This window comes from Manduca sexta, chromosome 23 (genome assembly GCF_014839805.1).
Source record: "Manduca sexta isolate Smith_Timp_Sample1 chromosome 23, JHU_Msex_v1.0, whole genome shotgun sequence".
Lineage (NCBI taxonomy): Eukaryota > Metazoa > Arthropoda > Insecta > Lepidoptera > Sphingidae > Manduca > Manduca sexta.
This window is the reverse complement of record NC_051137.1, coordinates 11,562,722-11,584,596: the sequence shown is the minus strand read 5'-3', so window position 1 is coordinate 11,584,596 and position 21,875 is coordinate 11,562,722. Positions and strand designations below refer to the sequence as shown.

Genomic DNA, 21,875 nt, shown 5'->3' with positions numbered 1-21,875 from the left:
ATCACTAGAAGTATTAAGTAGTTAGGAAAGTAGTAATTTAGCTAACCATAAATAAGGCTGCAGATACTAATTTAGTTACTAATAAATGACTACCTGTAGGATATCGTAACTAGTTTGCAGGATAAAACCCCGTATTAGTTTTGTTCACTTATCTATGACTAGGCGTTGCTCACGGCTTCGCCCGCGTTGAAAGCCTTTCTCGCTACAAAAATCCCTAAATCACTGTACTAATCCATAGCGCCATCTGTCGAATCAGATGAAAAAAGTATTCCCACAAGAGTGAGTTACCGGAATAAAAAGTATCCTATGTGTTAATCTAGGACAGTGTTTATGTGTGTACCGAATATCATTCAAATCCGTTAAGCCGTTTCTGATGTCACCTCGAACAAACATTGAAACACACAAACACTTTTCACAAATTTTTGCATTTATATAAATAATAAGTAAAATTAATACTCATTCTAACTTGTACTGTACCGACTCTACTAGTTGTCTATATTAATTAGATTATAGATAAAAAATACATTTTCTATTTCACTTTAATTTAGACTCATAGAATCCATTTTGTGACCTAAGGCGTCGCACAGACGCTGTCAATTTATTACCGAGAAACAACACACTACGATGAAACTAACAATTGCTTTAGCAACATCAGCATCACTCCGATACTGCGAGAATTACTTTTTTTGAAATAAAAGTGATCAAATGATTATAAGAATAATTTCTACTTAATTATTAGCGGTTAAGTTTTTATTAGCATCTTGAACATGACTGTATTATGTCAGTGGTCTATCCTAAGAGATCTGAGATCATTTGTAAATATATTTTACAAATACAATACAACACTATAGGTATATTTTTTGTCTTTTTATAATACTATACATAATCTAATTATAATGATGTACTAGGCATAATAAAGTAGAACGTATTATATTTATATGTCTAACATTATAAAAGTATCATAAATGGTACGTAAATTAGCCTTTTTTAAATCATCCGAGGTCACCACGAAGGTCGACTAAATCGAAAATGCATTCTCTTTTGACCTCCCTAACATTAGCGTACCTTTCTAGAAAATAATGGCGAAGTACAATTTAAACGGGTTTTTGAAACGATGACACAATGGACGGAGTATTTTTTGGTCATATATTATAAAATAAATTAGGTCGCATCGGTCGTCTATTTGCAGTGTGGGATGGATTTCCAACCAAGACAATAATTTACGTCGATCTTACAATGACATGGACTTTGTTTCGATCATAATATAATGTAGCATAGAAAATAAATATCTTACTTTTTATTTTACTTTTTACTTATATTATAAATGCGAAAGTTTGTCGAAACGTTTGTATGTTTGTTAGAAGTAAACGTAGAAACATCTGAACGGATTTGGATAAAATTTAGCACATGGGTACATCATGTCCTGGATTAACTCATAGGCTACTATTGATCTTGGTAATTAACTCCCATGTAACATAACAGAATTGTTTATTTTTTTTTAAATAGATGGCGCTGGCGTCCTTCTGTGCTAGGAACTTTTGTAGCGACAAAGGTCTTTGACGTGGCTAAAGTCGCGAGCAACACCTAGTATTCAAACAATTTTTACCAATGGAATATAGCAAATCGACATTGAAAATACAACGTCGAATTCAAATCTTCGATGCACAATGCCGCAAAACATTTTCACAGACTCGCCACAATACGAGCGTAAATGGCTAACTAAAAAACGTACCGAGAAACAATATTATGAACGTTGTATCCGTCATAGTCTTTTTGTGGGCCGTGCATGCTATACGCTGGGCGTGGACCCGCAATGGGGCCGTGAAGACCATTCGGAGATAAATCGATAGCTAATTCGAAATGGCTCATTGTTGTCTGCATCTATACAAAGGCACAACTTTCACAGATATTGCTCTTGCACAATAGTGGGACACTTAGACGCACACTCAGAGGGTTGTAGCGGCGAGCTGATTCCACTGGTGAAAACATATTCGTGTGCGTGCACACTTGTCAATGAAGGCATGATGTGTTTGCTCATACTAGGTGCCTATCTTTAAATAGATTTGTCAAATCCACAATATGATTTATAACTCCGACAGCTGGTCTAACCTACACCTTTTTATTACAATTTAGGTTTCAATATGTAGTTTTTGGGGACTCAATATACAATTATTAGTAGTAGCTCTTTATCAGATGGGCGTCCGTTAAGCCCGACCACGTACACTTCACAAGTGTTAATAATTACGTTCTCACGACGCGCGTGCTTATTATGAACGATGATATTCTAATAACAGTCGAAAGGGCAACGGCTTTTTCATTATACCATTACTGCCTCAACACTCTGAAAATAGAACTAGAAGTGTAAGGAATGTATCGATGTAACAAATTTGTGAACTAGCGCAAACACAAGGGCGTCGTCGGTCGGTGCAGAGTGGTGCGCGCGACGGCCGGGCACGCGTGGGCCACGGACATGGCGGCCGTAACAACTTAATAAGCGGTTGTGCGTGATTTACGCGCGCCCGCGGCGCCGGCGCATTCGCCTGCACACTTATTTATACTAATTTATGACAGATAAACATCGAATTTACTTTGTTATACTTGTATAATTATAAACAATAACTCTTAATTCGTAGAATGCAAAACAAATTAAACTCACCCGACACACCCACTAAACGAATAACGTCGAATCGAAAAGTATATTTCGTATTAAAATATATTCAAGTGATCGATAAATACTTGGCACCATTCAAACGCCTCATTAGCGCGAGCGAACTCGCCATAACTGGTTCCACTAACTCAGATTGTAAATTTAAACTCGTGCTAATTACACCGCACGCAATAAATCTTTAGCATTATATAGGACGTAAATGTACCACAAATCCACCATAAATATATCAGTGAGCGGTCGCAGGCCATGGACCCCACTCGACGCGGCTCTTGAGTCGAGTTATGGCCCTTCGAACGGCCACGTCGCCCGTAACAATCGGTGTGAATCGGAAATAACCGGAAAATTTCCACAACTTGTCTAATGGCTTATTGTTGTACGATTGTTGTATTATTGTTGTTACGACTAACAAATTGCCGTGTTGTCAATGTGTGTTAAGCGTTATTTAGTGAGCTGTTGTGTTAGGACACACGCCGGTCGCCGAACTACGGCCGACGAATGCGGTAATGTCTCCGACAACGACAGCAAAACCGGCGTTCTGAGCATTTATTGCCTTTAACTATGTTAACATAAAACACCTATAAACACACGACAGCAATTGTTCTTTTGTAACGAAACATTATGCTTTTGCAAATTAAGGTATGTCTAATATTGTAAATATGTTTTCCGATAAATATAGAATATAAGTTAAGTGGCTAACTTAGTTAATTGCACGGCACACCTATGAAATGAAATAAAATAACACCAGATAATGTTTATGAATTTCTTGACATACTCGTGTTTAAACCTTGGCCAAGATTTATACACGGGACTTGACATTTCGGAGACAAAATACAATTACGATAATAAAATTTAAGTAAAAAACTCATCATGCCATTGTCACGCAGGCAAATTGCTTTCTGTCGAACTTTATGCAATGGTCGAATGAGATTTAGGAGCCAGTTTAACTTTGGTTAGCATCTAGTACTCGTAGGAAATGTATAACTACAGATCGATTGGCTGTTTTTTCTCATAATTAGCAACTTAAATGTACAAGATTACTCAGCCACAGAAAATTATAAAAATTACGGGGGACTCACTTTACGTCAAACTAAAAACACACAAGAGAGCCTCGGTGGCGTAGTTGTACTGAATGCGCACGTACGTACGGCAGCACTCTGAGGTCCTGGGTTCGAATCCGGGGTCAGGGTAAAGTGAGTAAGTGTATTTTTTATTAATCAGCATAATAAAAGTACAATGTAACAGTTACTAATTATTATTTACTTCACCACTTGGCAAGGACAATAATAGAAAACATTAAAAAGAAAAAAATCTAACTAGTGGGAGGCATGAAACTGTTTTTTTATTTTTCATCAATTGGTTGATATCAGGTTTGATGGAAAAAAGTTGGAGTTTCATATCAGCTTTGGCGTCAACATAGTAAAAAAATATTTTTTATTTAATTGTAACAATAAAAATTGTGTACGTACATATTTGAGTAAAACTATGACACATTATAAGTTTTGATGTAACGTGGGGGAGGGTACGCGCATTCCACAGACCGGCAAACTTAGAGCGAACGGGTTGTACAAGTATAAAATTGTTGATACCAAACTTATGAGATATTATCAGCTATTGTAACACATGTTTCTACAAATACAAATAAATAAATAAATGACCAGAGAGAGGTGTTTTGATTTTTTTTTCTAAATTCTTGCGGAACCCCGACAGAGGTATCACGGAACCCTAGGGTTCCGCGGAACACACTTAGAGTATAGCTGCCCTAGGAGATAAATGCGTGATGTGTATAAAAACACACAGCTACGTCAATTCGGTCGTATACCCCGCTTCTTTATATGAAGAGTGACTGACAATCACTGCTGACAATCCTCCGTAACCCATCAATCGCATTCATACAAATGTATGCTTGTTTTCTTAATTCCGTGCAAGCTCATCCCCTGTTGAAATCTTTACATTTGTGATATTGAAATTTTAACGACATATTCATTGGTCTTAGGGCCAGCGCTGAACAGCATTGATTTGGAACAAGCCGTAGCTGCCAAAATAGTTCGAAGTTTTGAAATTTCTACTAAAAGGGCCGCTTGAATTGTATCGCTTAAAAATCCTAAAGCCGTCTTTAATTTATGATAAAGCATGTCTAACACGGCTCCATTGAATCAGTCTTGGAGGGGGTGATACTTTTCGACTTAATGCTACCATCAATAGAAACGTAATGATTGATACTGTGTTAGATTCACACGAATATTATTAAGAAGGGTGGTTAGTATCCTCAGGCCACCGTCCTTCGTCCAAAGTGAACAAAACCGCACTTGGAACGGTTCCCGCGTGCATAAATTAGCGGAGTATGTTGGCGTTAACTACCAACTGCGCGAACGTATGCGCTCTGAAACGAATACTTGCCAACACAAACTATGAATATTTAAAAAACCAACACTTGAGTTTGATATAGTTTGGAAAACTGTACGATAGTTGAGATTCGACGTTTTCCAGAAGTGATGAAGAGTCCTAGCCAATTGGCTTACAGTATGCATCAGCTACCCCGAGCCTCACTAACGGATTACTACTTATGGAAGTCCGACATAGCCTAACAGCACTGAATCACTGATATCATATTTCAGTATTAAATAAAGTAGTGTGACCTAATAATGCGTTCAGGATAGTTTGAAAATATCTGACATTGCCGTTTTGAAAATATCTGTAATTTTTCCTGTTGGGCGTCATGACAGTGGCCAAGTTATTCTATGCATGAAGTTTTTTTTTTAAATAAAGGTATTTAAAAATACACGGCATTATTTTTACTATTACAACATACCAAATTTTTTCGACAAAGATAAGTTTTATTATTTTTTGCTGATTGTTACCATTTTCACAAGATTTGACTGAATTCAAATAAAGTGTTCCACTCATGGCCCAGCATAAGCTCATATAAACAAAAAGTCAATAACTTCGCTTAATATTCATTCGATTTATTTTTATATTGTTGCCAAATATTAAGCTAGATCAATACATTTTCTAATCCAGTAAGCTATTTCTGTTTCCATACAATTTTTATTTCGAATACTTTTATCATAGGCGACGGACCAGTTTTTAATTGTTTAGTTCACGTTAACATTTTTTTATCTACCGGACACGGTCACGTGACCCTGCTGCACCTAAAGGTAAGTGGAGTTGGGTCCCAATAGAATGTCGACTGACGAGAGATGATTACCTGCGGGCCATGTTGAGGTGGCAGACGTGGCCCCTTAGCCAAGCTTTAAACAATTTATTTATGACAATGTAAAATTTAATATGAAGATTTTTTGTCGGTTCTTTGATTATTTATATTGTAATTTAATTAAAGAATTTTGTGTATTTATAACTTCTTGAAACAATTTTCTGAAGATTTTAAAATTAGGTTTTACTATCAAGGGTTCTATTACAGTATTTACCGAATATTTAACTATGCCCCATTTCCTTTCAAACCTGACTTTTGTTTCGTAGCTTTCTTAAATATTGGCGACAATATCATTCATTGTTCGTTTTCTTTTGTAAAGGTGTTATAGGTAGCAGTAATCGCTACCTACCCCAAGACACCTTTACTCACCCCTACTATAAAAAGTTGTACAAGTTCAAAATGTATCAAACTATGCACGGAATTTTGTAATTCCCGGTAATTTTTACGACAACTCAACGTCAACAAAACTCTGTAAAAAATATCATGTCTCGTTTTCTAATAGAATTAATCAACTTCATCTTTGCGGTTCGACACGCAAGGGTATTATCTCAGTTAGCAAGGTGGCATCGCGTGCCAATTTTTTTATCTACAGTACAAGATGGAGTGACCGCTAATGACCGTTTCGACGATTGCGGAATCGCCTCGTTAGCGAGAAACCATTGTCGCGATAGTTGCCGCTATTAAGATACAATCGTCTACTTAAACTGCAAGTTTACGTACGAATAGGCTTTATTTAGCCCTTTTACTATTACTGACTCTGAGTAACTACTGGTCGAATTCATGTTGTTAACTCGTGTGTCCGCTCTTGGCTTGCCGGCGAGCCCGACAGCCACATGACATTACGCGTGTCAGGGAAAAACAACCTTATTATGTAGTATATAAGGTTATATTCCCGCGACACACGTAAATGTCAATGTCACATTGAGAGGACCCAAGAGACCCAACTAAAACTAATTTGTTTGTATAAAAACGCTTTAGTACCGTAACGGGTATGGTGTAACATTTTTTTTGCTTTAATGAGACGAGCCGTTCGCCTGATGGTAAGCGATACGACTGCGCATAAACATACCATACCATCAAACACCTTCAATTACAAAGTATTGTTTGGTATTCCACTGCGCTCGAAATCCTGAGACATGGGATGTTAAGTCTCATTATGTCCAGTAGTTACACTGGCTACAATGTTCTTCAAACCGTAACATAACAGTGACTACACACTACTACTTGGCTGCTGAAATAGACATTGCGGTGGTACCTACCCAGGCGGTCTCTCACATATGATACACCTATCACCATATAGTCATAGATGTATAAATACTAAATAAATAAACAAATATTGACATATTCAGGGAAAAACTTCTTCAAATGGACTTTGATGAAATTTGGATTACATAGGTTAGAATTTATTGTAAGCCAATAATAATTATTAATGTTTATAAATCATTGATTTAATTTCTACCATGATCTGATATTCGGTACTAAGCGGTTTTAGAGTATAACGTCATAGTACATATTATAATTTATTAAAAGATAAGACGAGAGTTCCTTATGAAAGCAAGTATAGCGAGGTGTAGCGCTCTAGTTATCGCTAATGACCTATTAAACTGTAATTAAAGGATTGTTCGTTAATGAGACTGTTGTCGCCATTGTTACCATCTAGATGAACTTGTTAGAGAACGGATACTCTTTTAATAGTTTCTGTATATATGTAAATATTTACAGCGAAAAGAACTTTAATATATTTTATCTAAGGTTGTTTTTTGTTGATTTTCTTACTCGTATCATTTTCGATGAGGTTTATTTAAGAATTTTCAGAGAGCATGCGTACTATAATTTTAATAGGACACGGCGTCATACTATATATGCTTTCGTAAATTGTTCTCTTTGAGACACTCTAATACTACCACAGCCAATAGATTCAGTACTACTACAACGCAACACGGAGAATTAATAGCGTTTTTTAAACAGCATTTTGCATTCGTTCATTTATTTTAAAACCTCACATCAGGTGGGTAAGTAGGCGGAAGTAATGCACCACCAATACAGTTATATCAACAGGCAATAGAGGAAAATGGTGTACAAACAGGGATCGTTTCGGGTAGTCGCGGGTAGCGAGGGTAGCGCGGGGAATCCCGGCCGGCATTCAGTTTGTGCGACCAACTCAAACCGCGCTCGCGCTAGCTTACACCCGCCGAACCACTGAATGCCTTGGAAAAATACATCGTCTATTTATTTTGTGGTATAACATTTACATTGAGGTTCGGTCATATAGAAATTAAGTATTTTTGGACATGTAAATAGAGATTTTATTTACTTTTGCTTTAAAATTCCGATTTAGTATTTTGTTGTATAAAATTAATATCTACAGGAATGATTTTCAACTAAAAATGATTCCATGGCAACATTCAATTTGAAAAAATATATATTACAATTTATTCTGGACAATACAAAACATTCAAGTACCCACCAGAGAACACGTGTATCATACAATACTCAAACCCAATTAACAAATAATAGGGCCTTAATATACGGCCTCATCTCGTAGATACCTAATAAAGGTCCGTAACACGTATTAATAAAACACAAAGCTATTCATTACTGTTCTTGTACGCACGTTGCAGGCCCTCCAACTTGTAATTAGGGGAATCGGACTCGGTCATTTTCGATAATTCATAATGTATGTTAATTATGGAGGTTCACTCGCCCCGGGACAAACCTTTCCCCCTTCTCCTCCGACCACTGTTTGTATTGTGCGCCTTTGAATAAAATAATAGTGTTGCACGGTGTTTTAAATTGAACAGTACATGAAAATAATAGTTACGGGTTGTTTAATAAAGCTTATAATTCCGGGTGACGTGTGGGAATGTTTTGAAAAGTTTGTTTATGAATAAAATATAATAACGTACTGAGTTGTAATTTGGATATGTGAAATCTTTTACGGTAGATATTTAATAGTAACCTACTTACTAGACGATGATTTATGTTTGCTTTTTTGATCTTGTGTGAGATCTGTTACTTTTGCTGGTAAAACAGTAAACAAGGTCCCAATATCAAAAACGAAGGTTGTCGCGAACTTCGACGGTTTCCAGAAATATGTCGTCCAACATTACTAGGTGTCGATAAATCCTTGAACGCGATTCACTGGCTCTTTGAAAGAATGAAGTACCACATAATAATATACCCTTCTATTAGCACAAACTATATCTTATATAAACTATCACCTTTACATCTGCAATGACACACATTTGAAACCTATTCACGTATCCGCACAGCGCACACTGCACATTTTGATTCGCGCGAGTGTAAATTTACGCGCACTAACTATACGCGAGCACAACACTTTTGTGTGTTTTTCACGGCTTCAACGAGCGCGATACTGAAAAGCCTCAAGCTCCTAATTAGGCTGAAGTCGGACGTGCCAATTAATTCAAGTTTCACTCGGAAACTTTGCCGCGTCAATTAATTTCATAGTTAATTAGCAAGCACGGAGTCCGGACAAAACCGCACGCCTGCGAAAGAAAGGGTAACGATGCTTGCCCGCGGCCCCGCACAATGCACCAATTACATCACCTTTGTTACATACAACTCTATTCGCATCATGGATTCATTCAATCTCGTTTGCGCCGCGCCACCGCTGCGCCGCACCAAGTCAGCAGCCTCTCTATACGTAAATACTTGTATAAGCGCTGCACTCCCGTTGAATATAGTTTTTCTATATTTTGTTAATTGAGCTGGACGGTTTAGAAATTTCATTTAGGATATAAAAAATGTTTTTTTCTTCACTGTCTGGCGGCTATATTTACGGAGTTTTAACAAAAAAATGGTAAGTATAAAATTGGGAATGTTATTAAAGGTTGTTTGTGAGTTACATTGCGTAAAAGAACTGTATATGTGTATCTTGCCACTTTCATGAAAATAAGAGTTAGCTATAATCAAAAACTCTATACAATTTATAAATAGACCGGCTTATCCTTCTTTAATTAATATTAACAGTAGGTCCCAAAGTAGATTATTAGAGATGGTATTCCTTTGACTTTACCAACAACTCTTTTGGCCCTTTCCTTAAATGTCGGTTATGCATTCATCATTCATGATTCTTGTGCTGTTGTGTTTGTTGGCGGCGATGACCACTTCCGGGATTAGTTAAATATTCAAAGATTTAAGATGACCAACATACATGTTTCTTAGCACCTTGCTATGATAATTTCTGGCTATTTAAAAATAAACTAATTGATACTAGTTATATTATAAACTCTACATTACAACGAAAATTAATTGAAAGGTACCTGTTTTGTTTGACAAAACATTCTAAAGAATGTGTTAAAGTGATATTGTTTCAGACGAGAAAATCCTCCAAAGCTCAACAATAGCTCTGCATGTAACCCGACTGACACTTTGAAGTATGCAAGAGATCACTTTATATGGTGCTATATTTCAATTGGTGCCTTTTTAGACATATTTTTTGTAAATAAACAACAATCCATTCGGCCAAACAGCCGACGCGAGTTAAGCCCCTCCAATATTCTCTAGAGCTATAAATAAGTGTGGGTATTTTATTTTATTTGTAGGCATTGCCTTACATCAAGTAATAATGGTCCACGAACGAGTCCGATGTACCGCGGAGAATTTAACAACATCACGCGGAGACGGCACTGAGGCAATAACTCCGCACAAATAAAATTTTAACCTCTGCTTAATATCTCGAGGAGAATTTCGACAGAAATTGACAGACAGTAAAATATTTTATTCGTGCAATAATTTCATTTGTAGGAAAAACAAGGCGGTGGGGAGCCGGGGTGCCGGGTGCGTGGCGGCGCGGGCTCGGCTCTACGCGGCGGCAGCGGCGCTCCGCAAACATCTTCCACTTGAATTAGCCTATTAAACACCAAATTCAAGTAACATACTTCGGGTTACGGCAATCGTAAAATTGTTTAATATATTTACTTAAAGGATAAACGGGAGCCACAGCCCTTGTATTTTTATTTTTAGTGCTTCTTTAGCACTCATGGACATGTGCTTACGATTTTGTATCGATATAAATAAAATAATATAAAACTGGAAATTGGGTCGTATAGTAATTTTATTTAGGATTGTGTATAAAAAAAATTATATCTAAAAAAAATATAATTTGGTACTTGGTTGCGCATATTACCGTCTTTACTTTACCTAACAAAACACTTTCTTCCTTTCTGATCTTAAGCCGAACAACTAATCTTAAAAATATTAAATAAATCAATCATTTGGCCTAAATCTCCTTAAGTTGACACTTAAGGGTAAGATCTTGAGCTCAAATCGAGCGTGGAGAGCGAGCACTGAGCAAGAGCACTCGCTCCACTGTCGGTGCAGTCGGGCTGGTTCGCTTTGTTTTCCCGATGTCATTAGTGGAAAGCCCTCGATATTTTCACAAGCATCGATTATTTTTAATGGGCCGCCGCCGGCAGAGGTAGGCCGCACGTGCTAGCGACTTCCTGATAGTATATGTACTCCTCAATAGTAACATGGATTATCTGATTTCGTTTTTGATGACAGAACAGATAGTATGAGAAAATCTTTGAAGCCAATTAAAAGGGATTCAAAGACGAAGCAGTGTAACTGGCCAAAATCATAATAATATATTTTTTTTTATTTTTTATTGTTCATTAGTTTGTCAGTGTTGTTTTGCAGCAAATATGCAATAATTATTAAACATAATAGTATTTTTTTTTACAGTTACATTACTTTTGTTTACACTTTTGACTTGATCGAATATATGTCACTTATTCTTCTGCCAAATAACAGGCATTACTGCACGTCAGAATCGTATTTATTGATTTATTTTACCCAAAAAATCTGTGGGAGATTATAGAGCGTGAGTAAGAATCATTAAGAAATCATTAAGGCCGCTTAACGACGAACTCTTGAGCTGTCGCCCTTCGCGTCGGCCCATGGCGTTGGCGCTGTTTGCACACGTCTTAACCAGCGCTTTCTTATTTATATAAAGGTCAATTGATGGGTAGTTCAATATTATATTTATTTCAAGTAACGTCCATTGTATTTTGAGTATCATTCCGACTCGCGTAGAACTGTGTTTTTACGGTAAAATAATACGATGTAAAATCAAACCTCAAACAAAAAATATGCAAGCATTTCGCTGACACGCGCGTTTGAAATTCAGCTTTCTATTATTCTTGAACAGTTTAGATACAATTTTTCCTTCGCCATTAGAATAGGTAAAGTGACGCGTATTTATCAAGCAAGCGCTGGCAGTGAAGAGTGCGCGGAGTACGCGTGAGGTGTGAGGTGTCGCCCGGGGCTCAATCATTAAGGGATCATTAAAAGTCCGCCGCGCCGTCAACCTGTTGGCCACGCTCCACCGATACCCTTTCTCTATTTTTATGCTATTCCTTTATCATTTTAAACGTTTCGAATATTTTATATTTCATATTCTATAACGGTTTGACGGGACCGAAGGATAAGTTCGATTCTAAACGTCTTTGATTGTAATCATATGTTGATCTAAGTAAATGCGAAATGCGCGTTAATTGTATTTGAAATATTAACTTTGCATTTACTGTTAGTCATATGGCAATTTTAAGGATAAAATTAAACACATAGTTTAATAACTGGTTAAATATTTGTGTGATATCATTCATAAGCTTAGTTGTATGTATGGTGTAATATGGTAAGTCACACATCAAACTTTAAATTAAAAAAATAATACCCAATGGCAATATCTTAGATTATACCTACGAATATTTTTTAGTATTTAAATATTTATAATTATTTTGTGCTGTGGCAGCGGTGAAATTTGTTTTTCAATTAATTAATAACCATTTATTCAGAATTAGTGATAGAGCTAACCAAATATTAATACGTGAAGAGCAAACGTTGTACCCCTTTTTAGGCACATTGCGCGCACGGACTTTGAGATTGGGCAGAATTAAAATTCATATAAAGAAGGAGAGAAGAAATTTTTAATTTATATATTATTGCGTGTTGTAGATATTTGTTTTTATTGCTTTACATGACGAGACAAGCTTGTCGTTCGCCTGATGGTAAGCTCTACAACCGTCCATAAACAGTAGAAACACCATCCAACAACTTGAATTACATAGAATTATTTGGTATTCCACTGCGCTTGCCATCCTGAGACATGAGATATTAAGTCTTATTGTGTCCAGTAGTTGATATATTAAATTTGACGGACGATTTCAACCACAAGTAATATTAAATAGATAAAAGTATTTGAATCCCCTGTAAGGTAATGGCTTTTTTGAAAAGAAATGAAATTAAAACTATCGTAATAAATTAACAAAATCAACATTTAGTTAAATTAAGAACGTCAAACACTCGGAAAATACGAAGAAAGAAATGATCATAGCATAATAAGTTTCGTAATTTACATTTTTTTTTTATAGCACAATAAGCTTCATAATTATTATCCCTTGAAGTTACTATTGGCCATCTCTTTCAAATGTTCCCAGGAGACGTGAAATATCGAAGCTAATATAATTATAAATGTAATGCATGTCTTATAATATTTACATTCTTGATGTTTCAGTTTATAGGTGCAGTTATTTCTCCTCTACCAATATTGAATGGAACAGATAACTAAGAATTGAACCGGCGATAACCTAATTAAGAGTGGAAAGGACTGCCGAGAGGAATATCCGCAGGTTCTAAACCAAAGGACACGAACCCCTGACTTTTCTCAAGTTATGTGTGTATGCTTTGTAAAATCAATTGCTTTAACTGTAAAGAAAAGGTCGTGAGGAAACCTTCATACCTGAGAAAGTTTCTATAAGAATTTTAAAGGTATGTAAAGCCTACTAATACCGCAATAGGCCAATGTGATGAAGTAAGGCCTGTTCCTCTCAGGAGGAAAGAAGGCCAGTGCCCAGCAGTGGGACAGTATATAATACAGGACTGATATTATTATTTATTATTATTATATTAAGAGATTTTAAGACTATAGAATACGCTTAACATTTTGCATAATTTTCTTTTTTTACTCCATAGAACAAGAATTATGAATCAACTAACCTTTACGATAAATACAGGGCTGATATTGTTATTATTATGTAGATAACGTAGTCCATATTGTATACTATATTTCACTTGATGAGATATCCACATTAAACCATAATAACATTAAAATAGAGGTTGCATATATTTCCAATTTATAGTAATGTTGATTTGTCATTAAGTTGAACCTAGAAACTAAACTGCTAATACTTATTAGATGCCACGTAATTCACAAACCAATTTAGCTAATATTGCAAGAGGAATTATATTTGGTTGTTTATTGCCTCGGTTATATCTTAGAAATCGAAACGACATAAAATATTCAACAGACTCAAATTATATTGTAAATTATGTTATTGTGAAACATTACTAATTCTCCCACAGGCATCTTGGTTTAATGTTTACGGTTATAATATATTAAAGTATAATTATTAATTAACAGTATTTTGTTTAGTAGATTTTTATTATTTCATTTGACGTTTATTATTAATACATTTATGTTTTTAGACTGATTTCTCATAATTAATACAATTAAAAGAAAAAATCAACTCTTAGAAATACCCTGAAAAAAAATTATTAAGTAGTGTGATCGAAGATAGCCTAGTTCCTAACTAGGCCCACATCCGTGTTGTTTTTTCATTGTAATACAAACACATACTAAGATTTCTTGTTTGTTCCTTTATTTTAATATTTTATAATTAATACTGATATGTTGCAATTAAATCAAGTATTTTTCTTTATGTTTTTACGATCGATTTTATGAAGATTTTAAAATTACATGGGACATGAATGGTACCTTTACCTTATTTAGTTTTTTTTATTTATTCTTGAAGACGAATTCTGGTGATATAGAAAGACTCAAGATAATATTTTTACCTGTGTCCTGCACACCTCTTACTAACGGTAATTTTTTTTCAAGTTTTTTGTGATACTTGGGGAATAGCTTATGGTGATTATAGGTCTTTTTATATTACTGAAGTTGTACAAACATGGTGCTACAACAACCAAAATCAGGTTTCCGATACCATTGGCAAGAGAATACTAAATATTGTTTGTGTATCCGACCGGATAACAATTTGATATTTTGATAAAGAACCCACGATAGTGGTTTGTTTCGACCTCTTATGATTCGTGTTTTGGATGTAGCTATTATACAGTAAGACAAGTTGTTAGAATTCTGAAGACCGTCAAAAGATACAACATCACGTTGGTCGATATTGGATTTGTAAGCAATCGTTTGCTTTACAGTTTTAAATAAGTATAGAAAATATTAAGCCGACGCAACACTTTAGGGAGGTATCACAGCTTCAAATGTTGGATAAGACATACCAAGAATAAATTGAAAAATTCTAGAATCTACCCGCCGTGTTTTATTTCCAAAATAAATATCCTAGAGGTCGCTGTGATTGTAATCATTGGACATGTATATTTATCCATTCAAATCAGTGTACAGCCATCAAGAGTGCTCGAAATCCTTTTATGACACTGATTTATCACATCAACGGATAGTTAGAAAGGGTGTTGGAATGAAAGAGTGGTAACAAAGTCGCACGGGCGGCAGGCGGGCGACGCGCCGCGGCGAGCAAATGAGGCGCGACGCTCACTGCTAACTAAACCAATCGGCCGTGTAGACCACACAGACGAGCGGGTTGGACGCTGCGTTTTCACGCACAAAATTAAGTGTGCATACATTATAGTGAATTAAAATAACATGTATTTTTGGAGAAATATTGCAACGATTAGCCGGTGTAGGACTCTAGTTGCCGTGATTAACAAACTCACAATTTGTAAAGGTTTTATTAAAAATATGAAGTATGTTCGGACAGGGATCGGCTGTAATATATTGACTATTGTTTGCTTGCTATATATATCTGTGCCAAGTTCTGGTAGTTCTGGTGCCAAAAGGTATTACTAACATAATTCACGGACAGATTAAATTCTTTTAGAAAATTATAAATATTTACCCTAAGTAAGTATCCATAACTTGGAACCGCAAATGACTGATTCTCCAGTTTAAGGTGTAAATCTTAATTTGCAGAAAAAATACGTAAATATTATAAACACAGGTGATTCACAACCGACTTATCACTCATGAATTCATAGTGTTTACATTTAATATTATATTTTCGGCTTCATCTACCTGCTCTAGTCCCAATATTCCAATTTCGGGTTGTCGGAACACACTATAATTATCTTTACTAAATTAATTTAAAATAACATTACTGACCATTTTGTAATTATAGACTTTATTTTTTAAATATTTAAGATAAAATATAGTTATTTCTTAAAACTACACAAATGGAAACAAACATGGCCGGCATCATCCCTCCACTTCTGGATATAGGCATTTCCCAAGGTATGCCACAGAGCCCAGTCTGTTGCTTTATGGACGCAGTCGCTGCCGGCCCTCTTGTGCAAACCGTCCCGCCATCTAGCCGTAATACGTTTTTTATATATTTCCTAACACTACTTACAACAAAAAAACGCAAAAACATAAATCCAACATGCAAACCGCCCGTGTGCGTCGATCATTTAGCATCATTTGCGGGAACTGCTTTTTAAAACTCATCTGTTTTTAATGCGACCGCTGAATCCTTTCGCCCCCGCTTGTTATTCGGAAACAATGCTTGCCGTGATTTCAGGTGTCTACTATCTTGTTACCAGATCGCAGCACAACTTTTCGCGTCTGGTTTAATTTTACATTGTTAACGTAATAAGTTTGACTTTAAATTTGGGAATGCACTTGGTGAATTTGTTTGAGTTTACGATAGATTGGAATGATGAATCAAATGATAACAATGCTTTGCTTGAAAAGAAATATCTTTTAAAAGCCTTCGGCATAAAAATTGGTAATTTTTAGATACAAATTTCCAAAGTAAGTGAACTGTGAAATCTGCTAAGCTGCATTAGGCCAGCGTGGTGGACTAAGAGCGAAACTCTCTTAGTTAAGCCAGTGCCTGGCAGTCAGTAATCAAGACTGGTATTATTAATTCCTTATAATCATCAGCCGCAGAATGTTCACTGCTGAACATGGGCCTCCTCAAAGATTTCCAGAACGACCTATTGGAAGCGGCCCGCATCCAGCGACCTCCTTTGACTTTTATTAGCTCATCTGTCCACCGCGTGGGTATTCATTATAATAAAACAAAACCACGATAAGTATTTCACCATCAATTGCAATATCAGATAAAAGCCCAAACCGTCCACACGCACACAATTCGGTTTCACTATAATCAACATAGTATCATAATAGTGCATAATCCCACCCCGGTGAATAGCATATTGTAAACATTAATATTTACGACACAGCATGACACTAAACTAGTTACAGCTGACAGCTTATGTCATACCCCAGCTTAATTTTGAACCTTAATTTAGTAAGCTATGAAACATTACAGCATCCTCGCAAGTAAAATGATGGGTACTTAAATTATATGCATACCGTAAAATGGCATAAATTGTATATTTAGGTAATATCCTTACTAATAAATGAGATAGTTTGTGTGTTAGTATGTCTTTTTTCACGGTTCACTTTTGCGTAAAGATTATAAGCTGTAGAATGGTGTAGCCTTTGTTTAGCAGGCAAAAAATGAAGGGTTTCTTATATAGGTTATTTTCATCAGAGCAATGCCGCGTGTAAAAGATACTACAATTTTCAACTTTAATTTTTGACTTAAATGTTGCAAATTAGACGCTGCAGTACAAAACATTTATATTCTTACAGAAACAGAACTATTCGAGACAAGAGCATGGATATGAGAACTTGCCAATATTTTTGGAGTCTGCTAATCAACAAACCGCTTAACGAACTGATCAGTTTATAAATATCGTGAGATGTTAGAGATTCCTTTGTCTGATAACAGGCCAGGTTTCATACTGGCACACACAAACATTATGTTTTTAAATTAAATTATTAAGATTACTTATAAATTACAATTTTGAGTTCATTACCTTTTTTATAAATATAACCTCAACACAAGAAATTAAAGACATAAGATTCGAAATTTAACTTGAATTTTCAGCCAACAATAATGTACAAAGAGACTACACTAAACATCCTATCATTAAATATTTCAACCATTTTTCTCTAACACTTAATAAAATTGGAAGCGTCCAATATAATTAGTGACATCCATTCGTCGACTAAACCGAACTTAGTCGGGAACAGTGACAATACAGTGAGTACAGTACGCCGTGTCGGTGTCGCATCTCCCTAATCCGTAACGAGCACGTAACGATCACGTAACGAGCTCAGCTCGTTATCTCACCGCGGCCGCCAGTTACCGCCAACCTCATTATGCGATGCGATATCGAGAAATATCTGCTATCTTAGTTTATTTGTTAGCTATCACTCATCCCGCTTGCGTTTGTAGAATATTTTAGATTGTGTTTTAGGATGATCAAGCGTAGTTTGTTTGTTTGACTGCCTCGGTGGCGTAGTTGTATTGCACGTCCGGTACAATAGCGCTCTGAGGTCCTGGGTTCGAATCCCGGGTCGGGCAAAGTGATATTTGGGTTTTTCTGCTCAATATCAGCCCGGAGTCTGGAATTTGTGCCCGATATGGCGATAGGCTCACCCCCTATCACATCATGGGACGGAACATACTTGGCGAAAAGTGGGTGCCCTAGTTGCGCCTCTGCATACCCCTTCGGGGATAAAATGCGTGATGTTATATATTATGTATGTATGTATGTATAATTATAATTATTATAGAATTTTTCAGATAAATTGGTAATTATTAAAGTTCCATTGTAAATTCATTCTGTAAAAAATCTGAAAACCAAAAATATTATACGATGATAAAGATAAAAAATACAATTTATTCTAAAATGAGAAGGTCTAACAGGTATTTTAAATATTTTAGTTAAGAAATAATTTTATATAACGCGAAATTAATACGGTGTGTTTATATTCCACAAACATCTTGCAATTTAAATACTAGAAATACTGGTTAGAAGTAATAAAAGCTAGAGAGAAAATTGGGACATATGACCTGTATGCTAATATTAAGTTTTAACTGACGTGATTATAAACTGTGAATATAGATATTTGAAAATATCAAAATTTTATATGTGGAGATATATACCAGGATTTTTTATCGTGGGAGATTTTTTTTCATACTGATCCTGCAAAGCAAACTGGTTTGGTTAGGTGGATTAAATATTAAATCATCCCACAAAAACATGAAATGTCTCGATAGTCGCCTAAATTATATCGACCTGTCTGACTCAATAGAAACTGACTTATTCCGAAATTTAATCATTGTAATGAGAGTCCTCTCACTTCTTGAATTTAGTCCCAGAGCGACCTTATGTGTAAAGTGTTTCGCGGCTACGAAGTCTCGTTAGATACAGATCAGAAAATAAATATTTTTTAGACTGTATTAATATTTGAAAAAAAAAATATATCGAACGACATAAACGAGGTAAAAACGTATTTTCCGGTGAAATGATAAAAAAAATTCAAACGATTTTATTTTAATAAAAGTAAAAAAAAATGCTACTATTCATCACTATACAAAAAGTAACAACTCTACTGATTTTATTTCCATCTTTATAAAGATTTTAAAAAGAGAAATAAGGAACGAAAAATATCCATTAACCTTAATTTAATTGCGTAAAAATTTTAAATGGAAATATTACAAAAAAGCATTTCCAACACACCATATACCCAATAATGCAAATAAAATAAATCAAAACGTAAACGACACAAAAACCTCATCAATAAATAATCCGCAAAAGTAATCAAATTAAATCGCAAACAATTTGAATGAAAAAATTTACGTATCAATCGGAAATTTCCTTTCAATGGGCGAAAAAGTCTGCGAAGACAAACCGCGGAGGCAAAGCACCCCAATTGAGATGGAAAAACGATCCGCGCCGATTGCCATAAAAAGATCGCGGGCCAATAAAACGGAATCGACATTGTCAGCGATGATTTCACCGGCTGCAGGGTTGTCGCGCCGGGAAATTCGGATATTACCTTTTGGTATGGGTGAAATGATTACATCCGCAGTTTTAAGGGTATCATTTTCGAAATTAGATAGCCCTACATGTTTTAATTAGCTGATCTAAATATTAGTATAAATCAAAGAATATCACAATTTGATACTTCTCTTCTTCTTTTTTTAGTTGCATCTTTAGTATAACTAAAGCGGTTCTTGAAGAATAAATTGAAAAGTAGTTGGTCTAATGACCTATTACGTATGTTAAAAATAAAACAGTCTTAATAAAAGTATACCGTTTAAAGAAGGAACATAGTATAATAACTATTAAATAAATTTGTTAAATATGTCTCTGTCGCTTCGTCGAGATGTTTTTAAACAGTCAGGTTTCTTTTATATATTTTTTTTTTTTCACCTCATTACAGTCTATCAGCTGCCTTGTTAAGTTTTTAATTATGTTATTTATCCAGTGTCACGAACGACACAAAATTTAACACCAATTAAGTTACGACAGGGACATTGGGACAAATTCACATTCTTACCTTATACAGGCACCCACAAGATTTTATTACAATGTGGTAAAAATATCACATTATAATTAGTCTAGGAAATAACCTGTAATTCATTGTGCTCCTCTAACTACTCTTACATAAATGTATTTAAAAAAATACTTATCTTGCAAATCTTACAATATAAAAATGTTAAAAAAAAGATTTTTCAGTGAGTGGCAGCCTTGATGTCTTGGGGAGGCGCGGGACGCGCGGGCTCCGCGCCCGGTACACGGTTTGGGCGGGCGGACATTTTTATCCCACGACAGGAAAAACCCGAACCCAACGTAACACGTCGATGACGACTGATCTGTTCTCTTTATTGGACCCGAAATGATACTGACAGACTGACTTTATACACTTTATTCGGGCTTTTAGTGTTGGATTTAATTTGGAAAAGTTTTTTAAAGCAAATTATTTTGTCGAGTCAATGTGTTCAAAATTTGCAATTGCAATTACTTAATTGTGTAGTTGACAATAATCAGTAAATATATTAGCGGTAAGTAAATAAATATATATTATGAAATAAATTGTCTATCGAATATGTATACTGTAGAAATTGTGTTTATATATTATTTTACGTGTATATACCTTTATGCACAAAGACATCAACCCTTTCCCTAATGAACTTTATTAAAACAGTACTTTAATGTTAGCCTCTCTCTTCCGTCAAATAATTTGAGAGTCAAAGAGACTAAACACTAATTACTCATAAGAAATATTTTTAGTGAGGAAAAATGTTATTTATATCTTAAATTTGTAATTAATTAAAATTTAAAAAGTCATGACGAAATAAATTAAATTCTCATGTGTAGCTGTATTTCATGTAAATACTTACTTACTTTTTGATAATTTGTAATTTTTGATTGAACAATAAAAATTATCTATAATAAGAAATTTTACGAACTTTTCTTTATATCACACACCAAGTCATTTCACAAATAGTAAAAGTTTCTTTAGTTTTCATCATACAAATTGGATAGTTGAATACTAAATATTATGGTCTTCTATCCAGACCACAATAATGAAAGTTTATAATACATACAAAGTTACTAATGTTATTAAAATTTTGATAGAACTCTGAAAGTAAACTTACTTGACGTGTGTGTGGGGTGGTGCGACAGAGGCAAGGACACGTGCGAGAGCGGCCCACGTCCTCGGCACAGCACCACAACACTCAACAGTCAGTGGAAGGAACAGCCAGAGTTGGCAGTAGCGAGATGTTATCGTAAACAATGTTAGCGAGTCGCACCGAGGCCCGCGCGAGGATGAGCGTCAAACGTCGAGTCAACAGCCCGACTGCGGCACGCCGCGGCCGCCGCGCTCTCGCCGCGCTCTCGCAGCCCGAGCGCGCCGAGCGCGCCGCTGGGCGGGCCGCCGCCACACGCCCCGCCCTGGCCCGCCCACACGCGGCCACGCCCACCTGAATTAATAAAGGCGGCAAACACTACCGGACACGCGGACAATGCGACATTGTCCTGTGTCCAAAATAGTTTCAA

The 21,875-nt window shown here is 35.7% G+C and overlaps 1 protein-coding gene across 1 annotated transcript in view; it reads right to left on the bottom strand.

Moving 5' to 3' along the window:
* The window catches only part of LOC115456258 (LIM domain transcription factor LMO4), a 160,259-nt gene extending 138,598 nt beyond the window's left edge, over nt 1-21,661 (bottom strand). The window contains exon 1 of the mRNA XM_030185252.2: nt 21,473-21,661. The gene's annotated coding sequence lies outside the window, so the exon portion shown is untranslated. The remainder of the gene's footprint in view (nt 1-21,472) is intronic.
* Nucleotides 21,662-21,875: the final 214 nt, after the last annotated feature.